General features: G+C 35.3%; 18 pseudogenes; all 18 read right to left on the reverse strand.

Annotated features, from left to right (window-relative positions):
- Window positions 1-664: 664 nt before the first annotated feature.
- On the reverse strand, window positions 665-783 carry LOC118240322 (annotated as a pseudogene).
- A 1235-nt stretch (window positions 784-2018) lies between these two features.
- LOC118240326 lies at window positions 2019-2137 on the reverse strand (annotated as a pseudogene).
- Window positions 2138-3029: 892 nt separating this feature from the next.
- LOC118240323 lies at window positions 3030-3148 on the reverse strand (annotated as a pseudogene).
- A 441-nt stretch (window positions 3149-3589) lies between these two features.
- LOC118240176 lies at window positions 3590-3708 on the reverse strand (annotated as a pseudogene).
- Window positions 3709-5522: 1814 nt separating this feature from the next.
- Window positions 5523-5641, reverse strand: LOC118240232 (annotated as a pseudogene).
- A 1205-nt stretch (window positions 5642-6846) lies between these two features.
- Window positions 6847-6965, reverse strand: LOC118240233 (annotated as a pseudogene).
- Window positions 6966-8170: 1205 nt separating this feature from the next.
- Window positions 8171-8289, reverse strand: LOC118240235 (annotated as a pseudogene).
- Window positions 8290-9494: 1205 nt separating this feature from the next.
- On the reverse strand, window positions 9495-9613 carry LOC118240183 (annotated as a pseudogene).
- Window positions 9614-10818: 1205 nt separating this feature from the next.
- On the reverse strand, window positions 10819-10937 carry LOC118240236 (annotated as a pseudogene).
- Window positions 10938-12472: 1535 nt separating this feature from the next.
- Window positions 12473-12591, reverse strand: LOC118240237 (annotated as a pseudogene).
- Window positions 12592-14098: 1507 nt separating this feature from the next.
- On the reverse strand, window positions 14099-14217 carry LOC118240284 (annotated as a pseudogene).
- Window positions 14218-15119: 902 nt separating this feature from the next.
- Window positions 15120-15238, reverse strand: LOC118240238 (annotated as a pseudogene).
- Window positions 15239-16443: 1205 nt separating this feature from the next.
- On the reverse strand, window positions 16444-16562 carry LOC118240239 (annotated as a pseudogene).
- A 1205-nt stretch (window positions 16563-17767) lies between these two features.
- On the reverse strand, window positions 17768-17886 carry LOC118240266 (annotated as a pseudogene).
- A 2531-nt stretch (window positions 17887-20417) lies between these two features.
- Window positions 20418-20536, reverse strand: LOC118240240 (annotated as a pseudogene).
- A 1203-nt stretch (window positions 20537-21739) lies between these two features.
- Window positions 21740-21858, reverse strand: LOC118240241 (annotated as a pseudogene).
- A 1204-nt stretch (window positions 21859-23062) lies between these two features.
- LOC118240242 lies at window positions 23063-23181 on the reverse strand (annotated as a pseudogene).
- A 987-nt stretch (window positions 23182-24168) lies between these two features.
- LOC118240259 lies at window positions 24169-24287 on the reverse strand (annotated as a pseudogene).
- Window positions 24288-24716: the final 429 nt, after the last annotated feature.

Genomic DNA, 24716 nt, shown 5'->3' on the forward strand with positions numbered 1-24716 from the left:
TACAACATCTGGTATACGGAGGCACTAACAGACAGTTTTTTGATTAATCACTGCACTTCACATTCAAGCATGTCAGTTGGAGAGTAAATTAAAGTGATGCAATAAAAACTTACAGCATCTGCTATTCCCAGGTGCTAACAGATAGTTTGATTTAATTATTCACTGCACTTCAAATTTGAACATGATAGCTTGAACATAAATTAAAGGGATGCAATAAAATCTTACAGCACCTGCTATTCCCTGGTACTAAAATATTTCTATTTAATCTGTACACTTCACATACAAGCATGTCAGTTGCAGATTAAATTAAAGTGATGCAACAAAAATTTACAGCACCTAGTATTCCTAGGTAGGGTCCCACCTCAGTACTATCCAGTCCCAAACTTGCTTAGCTTCCAAGGTCAGATGACATTCGGTGTTCTCAAGCTGGTGTGGCCGTAAGCCTTAAAGGCTTACTCAAATTGCCTAATCATAGCAAATATGATCAAAGACCAATCTGACAATTTTTTTTATTAGTCCCTGCACTTGACATTCTAGAATGTTATCTTGAAAGTAAATTAAATGATGCAATAAAAGCTTACAACTAACATAGTTTTTTTTATTAATCACTGCACTTCACATTTGAGCATGTCAGCTTGAAAGTAAATTAAAGTGATGCAAGAAAAGCTTACAGCACCTAGTATTCCTAGGTAGGGTCCCACCTCAGTACTATCCAATCCCAAACTTGCTTAGCTTCCAAGGTCAGATGAGATTGGGCGTTCTCAAGCTGGTGTGGCCGTAAGCCTTAAACTCTTACTCAAATTGCCTAATCATAGCAAATCTGATCAAAGACCAATCTGACAATTTTTTTTATTAATCCCTGCACTTGACATTCTAGAATGTTATCTTGAAAGTAAATTAAATGATGCAATAAAAGCTTACAACATCTGGTATACGGAGGCACTAACAGACAGTTTTTTTATTAATCACTGCACTTCACATTCAAGCATGTCAGTTGGAGAGTAAATTAAAGTGATGCAATAAAAACTTACAGCATCTGCTATTCCCAGGTGCTAACAGATAGTTTGATTTAATTATTCACTGCACTTCAAATTTGAACATGATAGCTTGAACATAAATTAAAGGGATGCAATAAAATCTTACAGCACCTGCTATTCCCTGGTACTAAAAGATTTCTATTTAATCTGTACACTTCACATACAAGCATGTCAGTTGCAGATTAAATTAAAATGATGCAACAAAAATTTACAGCATCTGCTATTCCCAGGTGCTAACATATACTTTTTTTTAATTAATCACTGCACTTCACATCCTAGCATTTCATCTTGAAAGTAAAATAAAGTGATGCTAGAGAAGCTTACAGCATCTCGTAGTCCAAGGTGCTAACAGATAGTTTTTTGATGAATCACTGCACTTCACATTCAGGCATGTGAGTTGGATAGTAAATGAAAGTGATGCAAAAAAAAACTTACAGCATCTGCTATTCCCAGGTGCTAACAGATAGTTTGATTTAATTATTCACTGCACTTCAAATTTGAACATGATAGCTTGAACATAAATTAAAGGGATGCAATAAAATCTTACAGCACCTGCTATTCCCTGGTACTAAAAGATTTCTATTTAATCTGTACACTTCACATACAAGCATGTCAGTTGCAGATTAAATTAAAGTGATGCAACAAAAATTTACAGCATCTGCTATTCCCAGGTGCTAACAGATAGTTTTTTTAATTAATCACTGCACTTCACATCCTAGCATGTCATCTTGAAAGTAAATTAAAGTGATGCAAGAGAAGCTTACAGCATCTCGTAGTCCAAGGTGCTAACAGATAGTTTTTTGATGAATCACTGCACTTCACATTCAGGCATGTGAGTTAGAGAGTAAATGAAAGTGATGCAAAATAAAAACTTGCAGCATCTGCTATTTCCAGGTGCTAACAGATAGTTTTTTTTTATTAATCACTGCACTTCACATTTGAGCATGTCAGCTTGAAAGTAAATTAAAGTGATGCAAGAAAAGCTTACAGCACCTAGTATTCCTAGGTAGGGTCCCACCTCAGTACTAACCAGTCCCAAACTTGCTTAGCTTCCAAGGTCAGATGAGATTGGGTGTTCTCAAGCTGGTGTGGTAGTAAGCCTTAAACACTTACTCAAATTGCCTAATCATAGCAAATATGATCAAAGACCAATCTGACAATTTTTTTATTAATCCCTACACTTGACATTCTAGAATGTTATCTTGAAAGTAAATTAAATTGATGCAATAAAAGCTTACAACATCTGGTATACGGAGGCACTAACAGACAGTTTTTTTATTAATCACTGCACTTCACATTCAAGCATGTCAGTTGGAGAGTAAATTAAAGTGATGCAATAAAAACTTACAGCATCTGCTATTCCCAGGTGCTAACAGATAGTTTGATTTAATTATTCACTGCACTTCAAATTTGAACATGATAGCTTGAACATAAATTAAAGGGATGCAATAAAATCTTACAGCACCTGCTATTCCCTGGTTCTAAAAGATTTCTATTTAATCTGTGCACTTCAGATAGAAGCATATCAGTTGCAGAGTAAATTAAAGTGATGCAACAAATACCTACAGCATCTGCTATTCCCAGGTGCTAACAGATAGTTTGATTTAATGATTCACTGCACTTCAAATTTGAGCATGATAGCTTGAACATAAATTAAAGTGATGCAACAAATACCTACAGCATCTGCTATTCCCAGTTGCTAACAGATAGTTTGACTTAATGATTCACTGCACTTCAAATTTGAGCATGATATCTTGAACATAAATTAAAGGGATGCAATAAAATCTTACAGCACCTGCTATTCCCTGGTGCAAAAAGATTTCTATTTATTCTGTGCACTGCACATAGAAGCATGTCAGCTTGAAAGTAAATTAAAGTGATGCAACAAATACCTACAGCATCTGCTATTCCCAGGTGCTAACAGATAGTTTAATCACCGCACTTCACATTTGAGCATGTCAGCTTGAAAGTAAATTAAAGTGATGCAAGAAAAGCTTACAGCACCTAGTATTCCTAGGTAGGGTCCCACCTCAGTACTATCCAATCCCAAACTTGCTTAGCTTCCAAGGTCAGATGAGATTGGGCGTTCTCAAGCTGGTGTGGCCGTAAGCCTTAAACTCTTACTCAAATTGCCTAATCATAGCAAATATGATCAAAGACCAATCTGACAATTTTTTTTTATTAATCCCTGCACTTGACATTCTAGAATGTTATCTTGAAAGTAAATTAAATGATGCAATAAAAGCTTACAACTAACAGACAGTTTTTTTATTAATCACTGCACTTCACATTCAAGCATGTCAGTTGGAGAGTAAATTAAAGTGATGCAATAAAAACTTACAGCATCTGCTATTCCCAGGTGCTAACAGATAGTTTGATTTAATTATTCACTGCACTTCAAATTTGAACATGATAGCTTGAACATAAATTAAAGGGATGCAATAAAATCTTACAGCACCTGCTATTCCCTGGTACTAAAATATTTCTATTTAATCTGTACACTTCACATACAAGCATGTCAGTTGCAGATTAAATTAAAGTGATGCAACAAAAACTTACAGCACCTAGTATTCCTAGGTAGGGTCCCACCTCAGTACTATCCAGTCCCAAACTTGCTTAGCTTCCAAGGTCAGATGACATTGGGCGTTCTCAAGCTGGTGTGGCCGTAAGCTTTAAATGCTTACTCAAATTGCCTAAACATAGCAAATATGATCAAAGACCAATCTGACAATTTTTTTTATTAATCCCTGCACTTGACATTCTAGAATGTTATCTTGAAAGTAAATTAAATGATGCAATAAAAGCTTACAACTAACATAGTTTTTTTTATTAATCACTGCACTTCACAATTGAGCATGTCAGCTTGAAAGTAAATTAAAATGATGCAATAAAAGCTTACAACATCTGGGATTCAGAGGCACTAACAGACAGATTTTTTATTAATCACTGCACTTCACATTCACGCATGTCAGTTGGAGAGTAAATTAAAGTGATGCAATAAAAACTTACAGCATCTGCTATTCCCAGGTGCTAACAGATAGTTTGATTTAATGATTCAATGCACTTCAAATTTGAGCCTGATAGCCTGAACATAAATTAAAGGGATGCAATAAAATCTTACAGCACCTGCTATTCCCTGGTGCAAAAATATTTCTATTTAATCTGTGCACTTCAGATAGAAGCATGTCAGTTGCAGAGTAAATTAAAGTGATGCAACAAATACCTACAGCATCTGCTATTCCCAGGTGCTAACAGATAGTTTGATTTAATGATTCACTGCACTTCAAATTTGAGCATGATAGCTTGAACATAAATTAAAGTGATGCAACAAATACCTACAGCATCTGCTATTCCCAGGTGCTAACAGATAGTTTTTTTTATTAATCACTGCACTTCACAATTGAGCATGTCAGCTTGAAAGTAAATTAAAGTGATGCAATAAAAACTAACAGATAGTTTGATTTAATGATTCACTGCACTTCAAATTTGAGCATGATAGCTTGAACATAAATTAAAGGAATGCAATAAAATCTTAGAGCACCTGCTATTCCCTGGTGCAAAAAGATTTCTATTTAATCTGTGCACTTCAGATAGAAGCATGTCAGTTGCAGAGTAAATTAAAGTGATGCAACAAATACCTACAGCATCTGCTATTCCCAGGTGCTAACAGATAGTTTGATTTAATGATTCACTGCACTTCAAATTTGAGCATGATAGCTTGAACATAAATTAAAGTGATGCAACAAATACCTACAGCATCTGCTATTCCCAGTTGCTAACAGATAGTTTGACTTAATGATTCACTGCACTTCAAATTTGAGCATGATAGCTTGAACATAAATTAAAGGGATGCAATAAAATCTTACAGCACCTGCTATTCACTGGTGCAAAAAGATTTCTATTTATTCTGTGCACCGCACATAGAAGCATGTCAGCTTGAAAGTAAATTAAAGTGATGCAACAAATACCTACAGCATCTGCTATTCCCAGGTGCTAACAGATAGTTTTTTTTATTAATCACTGCACTTCACAATTGAGCATGTCAGCTTGAAAGTAAATTAAAGTGATGCAATAAAAACTAACAGATAGTTTGATTTAATGATTCACTGCACTTCAAATTTGAGCATGATAGCTTGAACATAAATTAAAGGAATGCAATAAAATCTTAGAGCACCTGCTATTCCCTGGTGCAAAAAGATTTCTATTTAATCTATGCACTTCACATAGAAGCATGTCAGTTGCAGAGTAAATTAAAGTGATGCAACAAATACCTACAGCACCTGCTATTCCCTGGTGCAAAAAGATTTCTATTTATTCTGTGCACTGCACATAGAAGCATGTCAGCTTGAAAGTAAATTAAAGTGATGCAACAAATACCTACAGCATCTGCTATTCCCAGGTGCTAACAGATAGTTTTTTTTATTAATCACTGCACTTCACAATTGAGCATGTCAGCTTGAAAGTAAATTAAAGTGATGCAAGAAAAGCCTACAGCAGCTGGTATTCCTAGGTAGGGTCCCACCTCAGTACTATCCAGGTCCAAATTTGCTTAGTTTCAAAGGTCAGATGAGATTGGGCGTTCTCAAACTGGTGTGGCCGTAAGCCTTAAACACTTACTCTAATTGCCTATTCATAGCAAATATGATCAAAGACCAATCTGACAATTTTTTTTATTTAATCACTGCACTTGACATTCTAGAATGTTAGCTTGAAAGTAAATTAAAATGATGCAATAAAAGCTTACAACATCTGGGATTCAGAGGCACTAACAGACAGATTTTTTATTAATCACTGCACTTCACATTCACGCATGCCAGTTGGAGAGTAAATTAAAGTGATGCAATAAAAACTTACAGCATCTGCTATTCCCAGGTGCTAACAGATAGTTTGATTTAATTATTCACTGCACTTCAAATTTGAGCCTGATAGCCTGAACATAAATTAAAGGGATACAATTAAATCTTACAGCACCTGCTATTCCCTGGTGCAAAAAGATTTCTATTTAATCTGTGCACTTCAGATAGAAGCATGTCAGTTGCAGAGTAAATTAAAGTGATGCAACAAATACCTACAGCATCTGCTATTCCCAGGTGCTAACAGATAGTTTGATTTAATGATTCACTGCACTTCAAATTTGAGCATGATAGCTTGAACATAAATTAAAGTGATGCAACAAATACCTACAGCATCTGCTATTCCCAGTTGCTAACAGATAGTTTGACTTAATGATTCACTGCACTTCAAATTTGAGCATGATAGCTTGAACATAAATTAAAGGGATGCAATAAAATCTTACAGCACCTGCTATTCCCTGGTGCAAAAAGATTTCTATTTATTCTGTGCACTGCACATAGAAGCATGTCAGCTTGAAAGTAAATTAAAGTGATGCAACAAATACCTACAGCATCTGCTATTCCCAGGTGCTAACAGATAGTTTTTTTTATTAATCACTGCACTTCACAATTGAGCATGTCAGCTTGAAAGTAAATTAAAGTGATGCAATAAAAACTAACAGATAGTTTGATTTAATGATTCACTGCACTTCAAATTTGAGCATGATAGCTTGAACATAAATTAAAGGAATGCAATAAAATCTTAGAGCACCTGCTATTCCCTGGTGCAAAAAGATTTCTATTTAATCTATGCACTTCACATAGAAGCATGTCAGTTGCAGAGTAAATTAAAGTGATGCAACAAATACCTACAGCATCTGCTATTCCCAGGTGCTAACAGATAGTTTTTTTTATTAATCACTGCACTTCACAATTGAGCATGTCAGCTTGAAAGTAAATTAAAGTGATGCAAGAAAAGCCTACAGCAGCTGGTATTCCTAGGTAGGGTCCCACCTCAGTACTATCCAGGTCCAAATTTGCTTAGTTTCAAAGGTCAGATGAGATTGGGCGTTCTCAAACTGGTGTGGCCGTAAGCCTTAAACACTTACTCTAATTGCCTATTCATAGCAAATATGATCAAAGACCAATCTGACAATTTTTTTTATTTAATCACTGCACTTGACATTCTAGAATGTTAGCTTGAAAGTAAATTAAAATGATGCAATAAAAGCTTACAACATCTGGGATTCAGAGGCACTAAAAGACAGATTTTTTATTAATCACTGCACGTCACATTCACGCATGTCAGTTGGAGAGTAAATTAAAGTGATGCAATAAAAACTTACAGCATCTGCTATTCCCAGGTGCTAACAGATAGTTTGATTTAATGATTCACTGCACTTCCAATTTGAGCCTGATAGCCTGAACATAAATTAAAGGGATACAATAAAATCTTACAGCACCTGCTATTCCCTGGTGCAAAAAGATTTCTATTTAATCTGTGCACTTCAGATAGAAGCATGTCAGTTGCAGAGTAAATTAAAGTGATGCAACAAATACCTACAGCATCTGCTATTCCCAGGTGCTAACAGATAGTTTGAGTTAATGATTCACTGCACTTCAAATTTGAGCATGATAGCTTGAACATAAATTAAAGTGATGCAACAAATACCTACAGCATCTGCTATTCCCAGTTGCTAACAGATAGTTAGACTTAATGATTCACTGCACTTCAAATTTGAGCATGATAGCTTGAACATAAATTAAAGGGATGCAATAAAATCTTACAGCACCTGCTATTCCCTGGTGCAAAAAGATTTCTATTTATTCTGTGCACTGCACATAGAAGCATGTCAGCTTGAAAGTAAATTAAAGTGATGCAACAAATACCTACAGCATCTGCTATTCCCAGGTGCTAACAGATAGTTTTTTTTATTAATCACTGCACTTCACAATTGAGCATGTCAGCTTGAAAGTAAATTAAAGTGATGCAATAAAAACTAACAGATAGTTTGATTTAATGATTCACTGCACTTCAAATTTGAGCATGATAGCTTGAACATAAATTAAAGGAATGCAATAAAATCTTAGAGCACCTGCTATTCCCTGGTGCAAAAAGATTTCTATTTAATCTATGCACTTCACATAGAAGCATGTCAGTTGCAGAGTAAATTAAAGTGATGCAACAAATACCTACAGCATTTGCTATTCCCAGGTGCTAACAGATAGTTTTTTTTATTAATCACTGCACTTCACATTTGAGCATGTCAGCTTGAAAGTAAATTAAAGTGATGCAAGAAAAGCCTACAGCAGCTGGTATTCCTAGGTAGGGTCCCACCTCAGTACTATCCAGGTCCAAATTTGCTTAGTTTCAAAGGTCAGATGAGATTGGGCGTTCTCAAACTGGTGTGGCCGTAAGCCTTAAACACTTACTCTAATTGCCTATTCATAGCAAATATGATCAAAGACCAATCTGACAATTTTTTTTATTTAATCACTGCACTTGACATTCTAGAATGTTAGCTTGAAAGTAAATTAAAATGATGCAATAAAAGCTTACAACATCTGGGATTCAGAGGCACTAACAGACAGATTTTTTATTAATCACTGCACGTCACATTCACGCATGTCAGTTGGAGAGTAAATTAAAGTGATGCAATAAAAACTTACAGCATCTGCTATTCCCAGGTGCTAACAGATAGTTTGATTTAATGATTCACTGCACTTCCAATTTGAGCCTGATAGCCTGAACATAAATTAAAGGGATACAATAAAATCTTACAGCACCTGCTATTCCCTGGTGCAAAAAGATTTCTATTTAATCTGTGCACTTCAGATAGAAGCATGTCAGTTGCAGAGTAAATTAAAGTGATGCAACAAATACCTACAGCATCTGCTATTCCCAGGTGCTAACAGATAGTTTGATTAAATGATTCACTGCACTTCAAATTTGAGCATGATAGCTTGAACATAAATTAAAGTGATGCAACAAATACCTACAGCATCTGCTATTCCCAGTTGCTAACAGATAGTTTGACTTAATGATTCACTGCACTTCAAATTTGAGCATGATAGCTTGAACATAAATTAAAGGGATGCAATAAAATCTTACAGCACCTGCTATTCCCTGGTGCAAAAAGATTTCTATTTATTCTGTGCACTGCACATAGAAGCATGTCAGCTTGAAAGTAAATTAAAGTGATGCAACAAATAACTACAGCATCTGCTATTCCCAGGTGCTAACAGATAGTTTTTTTTATTAATCACTGCACTTCACAATTGAGCATGTCAGCTTGAAAGTAAATTAAAGTGATGCAATAAAAACTAACAGATAGTTTGATTTAATGATTCACTGCACTTCAAATTTGAGCATGATAGCTTGAACATAAATTAAAGGAATGCAATAAAATCTTAGAGCACCTGCTATTCCCTGGTGCAAAAAGATTTCTATTTAATCTATGCACTTCACATAGAAGCATGTCAGTTGCAGAGTAAATTAAAGTGATGCAACAAATACCTACAGCATCTGCTATTCCCAGGTGCTAACAGATAGTTTTTTTTATTAATCACTGCACTTCACATTTGAGCATGTCAGCTTGAAAGTAAATTAAAGTGATGCAAGAAAAGCCTACAGCAGCTGGTATTCCTAGGTAGGGTCCCACCTCAGTACTATCCAGGTCCAAATTTGCTTAGTTTCTAAGGTCAGATGAGATTGGGCGTTCTCAAACTGGTGTGGCCGTAAGCCTTAAACACTTACTCTAATTGCCTATTCATAGCAAATATGATCAAAGACCAATCTGACAATTTTTTTTATTTAATCACTGCACTTGACATTCTAGAATGTTAGCTTGAAAGTAAATTAAAATGATGCAATAAAAGCTTACAACATCTGGGATTCAGAGGCACTAACAGACAGATTTTTTATTAATCACTGCACGTCACATTCACGCATGTCAGTTGGAGAGTAAATTAAAGTGATGCAATAAAAACTTACAGCATCTGCTATTCCCAGGTGCTAACAGATAGTTTGATTTAATGATTCACTGCACTTCAAATTTGAGCCTGATAGCCTGAACATAAATTAAAGGGATACAATAAAATCTTACAGCACCTGCTATTCCCTGGTGCAAAAAGATTTCTATTTAATCTGTGCACTTCAGATAGAAGCATGTCAGTTGCAGAGTAAATTAAAGTGATGCAACAAATACCTACAGCATCTGCTATTCCCAGGTGCTAACAGATAGTTTGATTTAATGATTCACTGCACTTCAAATTTGAGCATGATAGCTTGAAAATAAATTAAAGTGATGCAACAAATACCTACAGCATCTGCTATTCCCAGTTGCTAACAGATAGTTTGACTTAATGATTCACTGCACTTCAAATTTGAGCATGATAGCTTGAACATAAATTAAAGGGATGCAATAAAATCTTACAGCACCTGCTATTCCCTGGTGCAAAAATATTTCTATTTATTCTGTGCACTGCACATAGAAGCATGTCAGCTTGAAAGTAAATTAAAGTGATGCAACAAATACCTACAGCATCTGCTATTCCCAGGTGCTAACAGATAGTTTTTTTTATTAATCACTGCACTTCACAATTGAGCATGTCAGCTTGAAAGTAAATTAAAGTGATGCAATAAAAACTAACAGATAGTTTGATTTAATGATTCACTGCACTTCAAATTTGAGCATGATAGCTTGAACATAAATTAAAGGAATGCAATAAAATCTTAGAGCACCTGCTATTCCCTGGTGCAAAAAGATTTCTATTTAATCTATGCACTTCACATAGAAGCATGTCAGTTGCAGAGTAAATTAAAGTGATGCAACAAATACCTACAGCATTTGCTATTCCCAGGTGCTAACAGATAGTTTTTTTTATTAATCACTGCACTTCACATTTGAGCATGTCAGCTTGAAAGTAAATTAAAGTGATGCAAGAAAAGCCTACAGCAGCTGGTATTCCTAGGTAGGGTCCCACCTCAGTACTATCCAGGTCCAAATTTGCTTAGTTTCAAAGGTCAGATGAGATTGGGCGTTCTCAAACTGGTGTGGCCGTAAGCCTTAAACACTTACTCTAATTGCCTATTCATAGCAAATATGATCAAAGACCAATCTGACAATTTTTTTTATTTAATCACTGCACTTGACATTCTAGAATGTTAGCTTGAAAGTAAATTAAAATGATGCAATAAAAGCTTACAACATCTGGGATTCAGAGGCACTAACAGACAGATTTTTTATTAATCACTGCACTTCACATTCACGCATGTCAGTTGGAGAGTAAATTAAAGTGATGCAATAAAAACTTACAGCATCTGCTATTCCCAGGTGCTAACAGATAGTTTGATTTAATGATTCACTGCACTTCAAATTTGAGCCTGATAGCCTGAACATAAATTAAAGGGATACAATAAAATCTTACAGCACCTGCTATTCCCTGGTGCAAAAAGATTTCTATTTAATCTGTGCACTTCAGATAGAAGCATGTCAGTTGCAGAGTAAATTAAAGTGATGCAACAAATACCTACAGCATCTGCTATTCCCAGGTGCTAACAGATAGTTTGATTTAATGATTCACTGCACTTCAAATTTGAGCATGATAGCTTGAACATAAATTAAAGTGATGCAACAAATACCTACAGCATCTGCTATTCCCAGTTGCTAAAAGATAGTTTGACTTAATGATTCACTGCACTTCACATTTGAGCATGATAGCTTGAACATAAATAAAAGGGATGCAATAAAATGTTACAGCACCTGCTATTCCCTGGTGCAAAAAGATTTCTATTTAATCTGTGCACTGCACATAGAAGCATGTCAGCTTGAAAGTAAATTAAAGTGATGCAACAAATACCTACAGCATCTGCTATTCCCAGGTGCTAACAGATAGTTTGATTTAATGATTCACTGCACTTCAAATTTGAGCATGATAGCTTGAACATAAATTAAAGTGATGCAACAAATACCTACGGCATCTGCTATTCCCAGTTGCTAACAGATAGTTTGACTTAATGATTCACTGCATTTCAAATTTGAGCATAATAGCTTGAACATAAATTAAAGGGATGCAATAAAATCTTACAGCACCTGCTATTCCCTGGTGCAAAAAGATTTCTATTTATTCTGTGCACTGCACATAGAAGCATGTCAGCTTGAAAGTAAATTAAAGTGATGCAACAAATACCTACAGCATCTGCTATTCCCAGGTGCTAACAGATAGTTTTTTTTATTAATCACTGCACTTCACAATTGAGCATGTCAGCTTGAAAGTAAATTAAAGTGATGCAATAAAAACTAACAGATAGTTTGATTTAATGATTCACTGCACTTCAAATTTGAGCATGATAGCTTGAACATAAATTAAAGGAATGCAATAAAATCTTAGAGCACCTGCTATTCCCTGGTGCAAAAATATTTCTATTTAATCTATGCACTTCACATAGAAGCATGTCAGTTGCAGAGTAAATTAAAGTGATGCAACAAATACCTACAGCATCTGCTATTCCCAGGTGCTAACAGATAGTTTTTTTTATTAATCACTGCACTTCACATTTGAGCATGTCAGCTTGAAAGTAAATTAAAGTGATGCAAGAAAAGCCTACAGCAGCTGGTATTCCTAGGTAGGGTCCCACCTCAGTACTATCCAGGTCCAAATTTGCTTAGTTTCAAAGGTCAGATGAGATTGGGCGTTCTCAAACTGGTGTGGCCGTAAGCCTTAAACACTTACTCTAATTGCCTATTCATAGCAAATATGATCAAAGACCAATCTGACAATTTTTTTTATTTAATCACTGCACTTGACATTCTAGAATGTTAGCTTGAAAGTAAATTAAAATGATGCAATAAAAGCGTACAACATCTGGGATTCAGAGGCACTAACAGACAGATTTTTTATTAATCACTGCACGCACATTCACGCATGTCAGTTGGAGAGTAAATTAAAGTGATGCAATAAAAACTTACAGCATCTGCTATTCCCAGGTGCTAACAGATAGTTTGATTTAATGATTCACTGCACTTCAAATTTGAGCCTGATAGCCTGAACATAAATTAAAGGGATACAATAAAATCTTACAGCACCTGCTATTCCCTGGTGCAAAAAGATTTCTATTTAATCTGTGCACTTCAGATAGAAGCATGTCAGTTGCAGAGTAAATTAAAGTGATGCAACAAATACCTACAGCATCTGCTATTCCCAGGTGCTAACAGATAGTTTGATTTAATGATTCACTGCACTTCAAATTTGAGCATGATAGCTTGAACATAAATTAAAGTGATGCAACAAATACCTACAGCATCTGCTATTCCCAGTTGCTAACAGATAGTTTGACTTAATGATTCACTGCACTTCAAATTTGAGCATGATAGCTTGAACATAAATTAAAGGGATGCAATAAAATCTTACAGCACCTGCTATTCCCTGGTGCAAAAAGATTTCTATTTATTCTGTGCACTGCACATAGAAGCATTTCAGCTTGAAAGTAAATTAAAGTGATGCAACAAATACCTACAGCATCTGCTATTCCCAGGTGCTAACAGATAGTTTTTTTTATTAATCACTGCACTTCACAATTGAGCATGTCAGCTTGAAAGTAAATTAAAGTGATGCAATAAAAACTAACAGATAGTTTGATTTAATGATTCACTGCACTTCAAATTTGAGCATGATAGCTTGAACATAAATTAAAGGAATGCAATAAAATCTTAGAGCACCTGCTATTCCCTGGTGCAAAAAGATTTCTATTTAATCTATGCACTTCACATAGAAGCATGTCAGTTGCAGAGTAAATTAAAGTGATGCAACAAATACCTACAGCATTTGCTATTCCCAGGTGCTAACAGATAGTTTTTTTTATTAATCACTGCACTTCACAATTGAGCATGTCAGCTTGAAAGTAAATTAAAGTGATGCAATAAAAACTAACAGATAGTTTGATTTAATGATTCACTGCACTTCAAATTTGAGCATGATAGCTTGAACATAAATTAAAGGAATGCAATAAAATCTTAGAGCACCTGCTATTCCCTGGTGCAAAAATATTTCTATTTAATCTATGCACTTCACATAGAAGCATGTCAGTTGCAGAGTAAATTAAAGTGATGCAACAAATACCTACAGCATCTGCTATTCCCAGGTGCTAACAGATAGTTTTTTTTATTAATCACTGCACTTCACATTTGAGCATGTCAGCTTGAAAGTAAATTAAAGTGATGCAAGAAAAGCCTACAGCAGCTGGTATTCCTAGGTAGGGTCCCACCTCAGTACTATCCATGTCCAAATTTGCTTAGTTTCAAAGGTCAGATGAGATTGGGCGTTCTCAAACTGGTGTGGCCGTAAGCCTTAAACACTTACTCTAATTGCCTATTCATAGCAAATATGATCAAAGACCAATCTGACAATTTTTTTTATTTAATCACTGCACTTGACATTCTAGAATGTTAGCTTGAAAGTAAATTAAAATGATGCAATAAAAGCTTACAACATCTGGGATTCAGAGGCACTAACAGACAGATTTATTATTAATCACTGCACTTCACATTCACGCATGTCAGTTGGAGAGTAAATTAAAGTGATGCAATAAAAACTTACAGCATCTGCTATTCCCAGGTGCTAACAGATAGTTTGATTTAATGATTCACTGCACTTCAAATTTGAGCCTGATAGCCTGAACATAAATTAAAGGGATACAATAAAATCTTACAGCACCTGCTATTCCCTGGTGCAAAAAGATTTCTATTTAATCTGTGCACTTCAGATAGAAGCATGTCAGTTGCAGAGTAAATTAAAGTGATGCAACAAATACCTACAGCATCTGCTATTCCCAGGTGCTAACAGATAGTTTGATTTAATGATTCACTGCACTTCAAATTTGAGCATGATAGCTTGAACATAAATTAAAGTGATGCAACAAATACCTACGGCATCTGCTATTCCCAGTTGCTAACAGATAGTTTGACTTAATGATTCACTGCACTTCAAATTTGAGCATAATAGCTTGAACATAAATTAAAGGGATGCAATAAAATCTTACAGCACCTGCTATTCCCTGGTGCAAAAAGATTTCTATTTAATCTATGCACTTCACATAGAAGCATGTCAGTTGCAGAGTAAATTAAAGTGATGCAACAAATACCTACAGCATTTGCTATTCCCAGGTGCTAACAGATAGTTTTTTTTATTAATCACTGCACTTCACATTTGAGCATGTCAGCTTGAAAGTAAATTAAAGTGATGCAAGAAAAGCCTACAGCAGCTGGTATTCCTAGGTAGGGTCCCACCTCAGTACTATCCAGGTCCAAATTTGCTTAGTTTCAAAGGTCAGATGAGATTGGGCGTTCTCAAACTGGTGTGGCCGTAAGCCTTAAACATTTACTCTAATTGCCTATTCATAGCAAATATGATCAAAGACCAATCTGACAATTTTTTTTATTTAATCACTGCACTTGACATTCTAGAATGTTAGCTTGAAAGTAAATTAAAATGATGCAATAAAAGCTTACAACATCTGGGATTCAGAGGCACTAACAGACAGATTTTTTATTAATCACTGCACTTCACATTCACGCATGTCAGTTGGAGAGTAAATTAAAGTGATGCAATAAAAACTTACAGCATCTGCTATTCCCAGGTGCTAACAGATAGTTTGATTTAATGATTCACTGCACTTCAAATTTGAGCCTGATAGCCTGAACATAAATTAAAGGGATACAATAAAATCTTACAGCACCTGCTATTCCCTGGTGCAAAAAGATTTCTATTTAATCTGTGCACTTCAGATAGAAGCATGTCAGTTGCAGAGTAAATTAAAGTGATGCAACAAATACCTACAGCATCTGCTATTCCCAGGTGCTAACAGATAGTTTGATTTAATGATTCACTGCACTTGAAATTTGAGCATGATAGCTTGAACATAAATTAAAGTGATGCAACAAATACCTACGGCATCTGCTATTCCCAGTTGCTAACAGATAGTTTGACTTAATGATTCACTGCACTTCAAATTTGAGCATAATAGCTTGAACATAAATTAAAGGGATGCAATAAAATCTTACAGCACCTGCTATTCCCTGGTGCAAAAAGATTTCTATTTATTCTGTGCACTGCACATAGAAGCATGTCAGCTTGAAAGTAAATTAAAGTGATGCAACAAATACCTACAGCATCTGCTATTCCCAGGTGCTAACAGATAGTTTTTTTTATTAATCACTGCACTTCACAATTGAGCATGTCAGCTTGAAAGTAAATTAAAGTGATGCAATAAAAACTAACAGATAGTTTGATTTAATGATTCACTGCACTTCAAATTTGAGCATGATAGCTTGAACATAAATTAAAGGAATGCAATAAAATCTTAGAGCACCTGCTATTCCCTGGTGCAAAAATATTTCTATTTAATCTATGCACTTCACATAGAAGCATGTCAGTTGCAGAGTAAATTAAAGTGATGCAACAAATACCTACAGCATCTGCTATTCCCAGGTGCTAACAGATAGTTTTTTTTATTAATCACTGCACTTCACATTTGAGCATGTCAGCTTGAAAGTAAATTAAAGTGATGCAAGAAAAGCCTACAGCAGCTGGTATTCCTAGGTAGGGTCCCACCTCAGTACTATCCAGGTCCAAATTTGCTTAGTTTCAAAGGTCAGATGAGATTGGGCGTTCTCAAACTGGTGTGGCCGTAAGCCTTAAACATTTACTCTAATTGCCTATTCATAGCAAATATGATCAAAGACCAATCTGACAATTTTTTTTATTTAATCACTGCACTTGACATTCTAGAATGTTAGCTTGAAAGTAAATTAAAATGATGCAATAAAAGCTTACAACATCTGGGATTCAGAGGCACTAACAGACAGATTTTTTATTAATCACTGCACTTCACATTCACGCATGTCAGTTGGAGAGTAAATTAAAGTGATGCAATAAAAACTTACAGCATCTGCTATTCCCAGGTGCTAACAGATAGTTTGATTTAATGATTCACTGCACTTCAAATTTGAGCCTGATAGCCTGAACATAAATTAAAGGGATACAATAAAATCTTACAGCACCTGCTATTCCCTGGTGCAAAAAGATTTCTATTTAATCTGTGCACTTCAGATAGAAGCATGTCAGTTGCAGAGTAAATTAAAGTGATGCAACAAATACCTACAGCATCTGCTATTCCCAGGTGCTAACAGATAGTTTGATTTAATGATTCACTGCACTTGAAATTTGAGCATGATAGCTTGAACATAAATTAAAGTGATGCAACAAATACCTACGGCATCTGCTATTCCCAGTTGCTAACAGATAGTTTGACTTAATGATTCACTGCACTTCAAATTTGAGCATGATAGCTTGAACATAAATTAAAGGGATGCAATAAAATCTTACAGCACCTGCTATTCCCTGGTGCAAAAAGATTTCTATTTATTCTGTGCACTGCACATAGAAGCATGTCAGCTTGAAAGTAAATTAAAGTGATGCAACAAATACCTACAGCATCTGCTATTCCCAGGTGCTAACAGATAGTTTTTTTTATTAATCACTGCACTTCACAATTGAGCATGTCAGCTTGAAAGTAAATTAAAGTGATGCAATAAAAACTAACAGATAGTTTGATTTAATGATTCACTGCACTTCAAATTTGAGCATGATAGCTTGAACATAAATTAAAGGAATGCAATAAAATCTTAGAGCACCTGCTATTCCCTGGTGCAAAAATATTTCTATTTAATCTATGCACTTCACATAGAAGCATGTCAGTTGCAGAGTAAATTAAAGTGATGCAACAAATACCTACAGCATCTGCTATTCCCAGGTGCTAACAGATAGTTTTTTTTATTAATCACTGCACTTCACATTTGAGCATGTCAGCTTGAAAGTAAATTAAAGTGATGCAAGAAAAGCCTACAGCAGCTGGTATTCCTAGGTAGGGTCCCACCTCAGTACTATCCAGGTCCAAATTTGTTTAGTTTCAAAGGTCAGATGAGATTGGGCGTTCTCAAACTGGTGTGGCCGTAAGCCTTAAACACTTACTCTAATTGCCTATTCATAGCAAATATGATCAAAGACCAATCTGACAATTTTTTTTATTTAATCACTGCACTTGACATTCTAGAATGTTAGCTTGAAAGTAAATTAAAATGATGCAATAAAAGCGTACAACATCTGGGATTCAGAGGCACTAACAGACAGATTTTTTATTAATCACTGCACTCACATTCACGCATGTCAGTTGGAGAGTAAATTAAAGTGATGCAATAACAACTTACAGCATCTGCTATTCCCAGGTGCTAACAGATAGTTTGATTTAATGATTCACTGCACTTCAAATTTGAGCCTGATAGCCTGAACATAAATTAAAGGGATACAATAAAATCTTACAGCACCTGCTATTCCCTGGTGCAAAAAGATTTCTATTTAATCTGTGCACTTCAGATAGAAGCATGTCAGTTGCAGAGTAAATTAAAGTGATGCAACAAATACCTACAGCATCTGCTATTCCCAGGTGCTAACAGATAGTTTGATTTAATGATTCACTGCACTTCAAATTTGAGCATGATAGCTTGAACATAAATTAAAGTGATGCAACAAATACCTACAGCATCTGCTATTCCCAGTTGCTAACAGATAGTTTGACTTAATGATTCACTGCACTTTCAAATTTGAGCATGAATAGCTTGAACATAAATTAAAGGGATGCAATAAAATCTTACAGCACCTGCTATTCCCTGGTGCAAAAAGATTTCTATTTATTCTGTGCACTGCACATAGAAGCATGTCAGCTTGAAAGTAAATTAAAGTGATGCAACAAATACCTACAGCATCTGCTATTCCCAGGTGCTAACAGATAGTTTTTTTTATTAATCACTGCACTTCACAATTGAGCATGTCAGCTTGAAAGTAAATTAAAGTGATGCAATAAAAACTAACAGATAGTTTGATTTAATGATTCACTGCACTTCAAATTTGAGCATGATAGCTTGAACATAAATTAAAGGAATGCAATAAAATCTTAGAGCACCTGCTATTCCCTGGTGCAAAAAGATTTCTATTTAATCTATGCACTTCACATAGAAGCATGTCAGTTGCAGAGTAAATTAAAGTGATGCAACAAATACCTACAGCATTTGCTATTCCCAGGTGCTAACAGATAGTTTTTTTTATAAATCACTGCACTTCACATTTGAGCATGTCAGCTTGAAAGTAAATTAAAGTGATGCAAGAAAAGCCTACAAGCAGCTGGTATTCCTAGGTAGGGTCCCACCTCAGTACTATCCAGGTCCAAATTTGCTTAGTTTCAAAGGTCAGATGAGATTGGGCGTTCTCAAACTGGTGTGGCCGTAAGCCTTAAACACTTACTCTAATTGCCTATTCATAGCAAATATGATCAAAGACCAATCTGACAATTTTTTTTATTTAATCACTGCACTTGACATTCTAGAATGTTAGCTTGAAAGTAAATTAAAATGATGCAATAAAAGCTTACAACATCTGGGATTCAGAGGCACTAACAGACAGATTTTTTATTAATCACTGCACGTCACATTCACGCTTGTCAGTTGGAGAGTAAATTAAAGTGATGCAATAAAAACTTACAGCATCTGCTATTCCCAGGTGCTAACAGATAGTTTGATTTAATGATTCACTGCACTTCAAATTTGAGCCTGATAGCCTGAACATAAATTAAAGGGATACAATAAAATCTTACAGCACCTGCTATTCCCTGGTGCAAAAAGATTTCTATTTAATCTGTGCACTTCAGATAGAAGCATGTCAGTTGCAGAGTAAATTAAAGTGATGCAACAAATACCTACAGCATCTGCTATTCCCAGGTGCTAACAGATAGTTTGATTTAATGATTCACTGCACTTCAAATTTGAGCATGATAGCTTGAACATAAATTAAAGTGATGCAACAAATACCTACAGCATCTGCTATTCCCAGTTGCTAACAGATAGTTTGACTTAATGATTCACTGCACTTCAAATTTGAGCATGATAGCTTGAACATAAATTAAAGGGATGCAATAAAATCTTACAGCACCTGCTATTCCCTGGTGCAAAAAGATTTCTATTTATTCTGTGCACTGCACATAGAAGCATGTCAGCTTGAAAGTAAATTAAAGTGATGCAACAAATACCTACAGCATCTGCTATTCCCAGGTGCTAACAGATAGTTTTTTTTATTAATCACTGCACTTCACAATTGAGCATGTCAGCTTGAAAGTAAATTAAAGTGATGCAATAAAAACTAACAGATAGTTTGATTTAATGATTCACTGCACTTCAAATTTGAGCATGATAGCTTGAACATAAATTAAAGGAATGCAATAAAATCTTAGAGCACCTGCTATTCCCTGGTGCAAAAATATTTCTATTTAATCTATGCACTTCACATAGAAGCATGTCAGTTGCAGAGTAAATTAAAGTGATGCAACAAATACCTACAGCATCTGCTATTCCCAGGTGCTAACAGATAGTTTTTTTTATTAATCACTGCACTTCACATTTGAGCATGTCAGCTTGAAAGTAAATTAAAGTGATGCAAGAAAAGCCTACAGCAGCTGGTATTCCTAGGTAGGGTCCCACCTCAGTACTATCCAGGTCCAAATTTGCTTAGTTTCAAAGGTCAGATGAGATTGGGCGTTCTCAAACTGGTGTGGCCGTAAGCCTTAAACACTTACTCTAATTGCCTATTCATAGCAAATATGATCAAAGACCAATCTGACAATTTTTTTTATTTAATCACTGCACTTGACATTCTAGAATGTTAGCTTGAAAGTAAATTAAAATGATGCAATAAAAGCGTACAACATCTGGGATTCAGAGGCACTAACAGACAGATTTTTTATTAATCACTGCACTCACATTCACGCATGTGAGTTGGAGAGTAAATTAAAGTGATGCAATAAAAACTTACAGCATCTGCTATTCCCAGGTGCTAACAGATAGTTTGATTTAATGATTCACTGCACTTCAAATTTGAGCCTGATAGCCTGAACATAAATTAAAGGGATACAATAAAATCTTACAGCACCTGCTATTCCCTGGTGCAAAAAGATTTCTATTTAATCTGTGCACTTCAGATAGAAGCATGTCAGTTGCAGAGTAAATTAAAGTGATGCAACAAATACCTACAGCATCTGCTATTCCCAGGTGCTAACAGATAGTTTGATTTAATGATTCACTGCACTTCAAATTTGAGCATGATAGCTTGAACATAAATTAAAGTGATGCAACAAATACCTACAGCATCTGCTATTCCCAGTTGCTAACAGATAGTTTGACTTAATGATTCACTGCACTTCAAATTTGAGCATGATAGCTTGAACATAAATTAAAGGGATGCAATAAAATCTTACAGCACCTGCTATTCCCTGGTGCAAAAAGATTTCTATTTATTCTGTGCACTGCACATAGAAGCATGTCAGCTTGAAAGTAAATTAAAGTGATGCAACAAATACCTACAGCATCTGCTATTCCCAGGTGCTAACAGATAGTTTTTTTTATTAATCACTGCACTTCACAATTGAGCATGTCAGCTTGAAAGTAAATTAAAGTGATGCAATAAAAACTAACAGATAGTTTGATTTAATGATTCACTGCACTTCAAATTTGAGCATGATAGCTTGAACATAAATTAAAGGAATGCAATAAAATCTTAGAGCACCTGCTATTCCCTGGTGCAAAAAGATTTCTATTTAATCTATGCACTTCACATAGAAGCATGTCAGTTGCAGAGTAAATTAAAGTGATGCAACAAATACCTACAGCATTTGCTATTCCCAGGTGCTAACAGATAGTTTTTTTTATAATCTCTGCACTTCACATTTGAGCATGTCAGCTTGAAAGTAAATTAAAGTGATGCAAGAAAAGCCTACAGCAGCTGGTATTCCTAGGTAGGGTCCCACCTCAGTACTATCCAGGTCCAAATTTGCTTAGTTTCAAAGGTCAGATGAGATTGGGCGTTCTCAAACTGGTGTGGCCGTAAGCCTTAAACACTTACTCTAATTGCCTATTCATAGCAAATATGATCAAAGACCAATCTGACAATTTTTTTTATTTAATCACTGCACTTGACATTCTAGAATGTTAGCTTGAAAGTAAATTAAAATGATGCAATAAAAGCTTACAACATCTGGGATTCAGAGGCACTAACAGACAGATTTTTTATTAATCACTGCACGTCACATTCACGCATGTCAGTTGGAGAGTAAATTAAAGTGATGCAATAAAAACTTACAGCATCTGCTATTCCCAGGTGCTAACAGATAGTTTGATTTAATGATTCACTGCACTTCAAATTTGAGCCTGATAGCCTGAACATAAATTAAAGGGATACAATAAAATCTTACAGCACCTGCTATTCCCTGGTGCAAAAAGATTTCTATTTAATCTGTGCACTTCAGATAGAAGCATGTCAGTTGCAGAGTAAATTAAAGTGATGCAACAAATACCTACAGCATCTGCTATTCCCAGGTGCTAACAGATAGTTTGATTTAATGATTCACTGCACTTCAAATTTGAGCATGATAGCTTTAACATAAATTAAAGTGATGCAACAAATACCTACAGCATCTGCTATTCCCAGTTGCTAACAGATAGTTTGACTTAATGATTCACTGCACTTCAAATTTGAGCATGATAGCTTGAACATAAATTAAAGGGATGCAATAAAATCTTACAGCACCTGCTATTCCCTGGTGCAAAAAGATTTCTATTTATTCTGTGCACTGCACATAGAAGCATGTCAGCTTGAAAGTAAATTAAAGTGATGCAACAAATACCTACAGCATCTGCTATTCCCAGGTGCTAACAGATAGTTTTTTTATTAATCACTGCACTTCACAATTGAGCATGTCAGCTTGAAAGTAAATTAAAGTGATGCAATAAAAACTAACAGATAGTTTGATTTAATGATTCACTGCACTTCAAATTTGAGCATGATAGCTTGAACATAAATTAAAGGAATGCAATAAAATCTTAGAGCACCTGCTATTCCCTGGTGCAAAAAGATTTCTATTTAATCTATGCACTTCACATAGAAGCATGTCAGTTGCAGAGTAAATTAAAGTGATGCAACAAATACCTACAGCATTTGCTATTCCCAGGTGCTAACAGATAGTTTTTTTTATTAATCACTGCACTTCACATTTGAGCATGTCAGCTTGAAAGTAAATTAAAGTGATGCAAGAAAAGCCTACAGCAGCTGGTATTCCTAGGTAGGGTCCCACCTCAGTACTATCCAGGTCCAAATTTGCTTAGTTTCAAAGGTCAGATGAGATTGGGCGTTCTCAAACTGGTGTGGCCGTAAGCCTTAAACACTTACTCTAATTGCCTATTCATAGCAAATATGATCAAAGACCAATCTGACAATTTTTTTTATTTAATCACTGCACTTGACATTCTAGAATGTTAGCTTGAAAGTAAATTAAAATGATGCAATAAAAGCTTACAACATCTGGGATTCAGAGGCACTAACAGACAGATTTATTATTAATCACTGCACTTCACATTCACGCATGTCAGTTGGAGAGTAAATTAAAGTGATGCAATAAAAACTTACAGCATCTGCTATTCCCAGGTGCTAACAGATAGTTTGATTTAATGATTCACTGCACTTCAAATTTGAGCATGATAGCTTGAACATAAATTAAAGTGATGCAACAAATACCTACAGCATCTGCTATTCCCAGTTGCTAACAGATAGTTTGACTTAATGATTCACTGCACTTCAAATTTGAGCATGATAGCTTGAACATAAATTAAAGGGATGCAATAAAATCTTACAGCACCTGCTATTCCCTGGTGCAAAAAGATTTCTATTTATTCTGTGCACTGCACATAGAAGCATGTCAGCTTGAAAGTAAATTAAAGTGATGCAACAAATACCTACAGCATCTGCTATTCCCAGGTGCTAACAGATAGTTTTTTTTATTAATCACTGCACTTCACAATTGAGCATGTCAGCTTGAAAGTAAATTAAAGTGATGCAATAAAAACTAACAGATAGTTTGATTTAATGATTCACTGCACTTCAAATTTGAGCATGATAGCTTGAACATAAATTAAAGGAATGCAATAAAATCTTAGAGCACCTGCTATTCCCTGGTGCAAAAATATTTCTATTTAATCTATGCACTTCACATAGAAGCATGTCAGTTGCAGAGTAAATTAAAGTGATGCAACAAATACCTACAGCATCTGCTATTCCCAGGTGCTAACAGATAGTTTTTTTTATTAATCACTGCACTTCACATTTGAGCATGTCAGCTTGAAAGTAAATTAAAGTGATGCAAGAAAAGCCTACAGCAGCTGGTATTCCTAGGTAGGGTCCCACCTAGGTACTATCCAGGTCCAAATTTGCTTAGTTTCAAAGGTCAGATGAGATTGGGCGTTCTCAAACTGGTGTGGCCGTAAGCCTTAAACACTTACTCTAATTGCCTATTCATAGCAAATATGATCAAAGACCAATCTGACAATTTTTTTTATTTAATCACTGCACTTGACATTCTAGAATGTTAGCTTGAAAGTAAATTAAAATGATGCAATAAAAGCGTACAACATCTGGGATTCAGAGGCACTAACAGACAGATTTTTTATTAATCACTGCACTCACATTCACGCATGTGAGTTGGAGAGTAAATTAAAGTGATGCAATAAAAACTTACAGCATCTGCTATTCCCAGGTGCTAACAGATAGTTTGATTTAATGATTCACTGCACTTCAAATTTGAGCCTGATAGCCTGAACATAAATTAAAGGGATACAATAAAATCTTACAGCACCTGCTATTCCCTGGTGCAAAAAGATTTCTATTTAATCTGTGCACTTCAGATAGAAGCATGTCA

Source organism: Electrophorus electricus, chromosome 19 (assembly GCF_013358815.1).
Source record: "Electrophorus electricus isolate fEleEle1 chromosome 19, fEleEle1.pri, whole genome shotgun sequence".
Lineage (NCBI taxonomy): Eukaryota > Metazoa > Chordata > Actinopteri > Gymnotiformes > Gymnotidae > Electrophorus > Electrophorus electricus.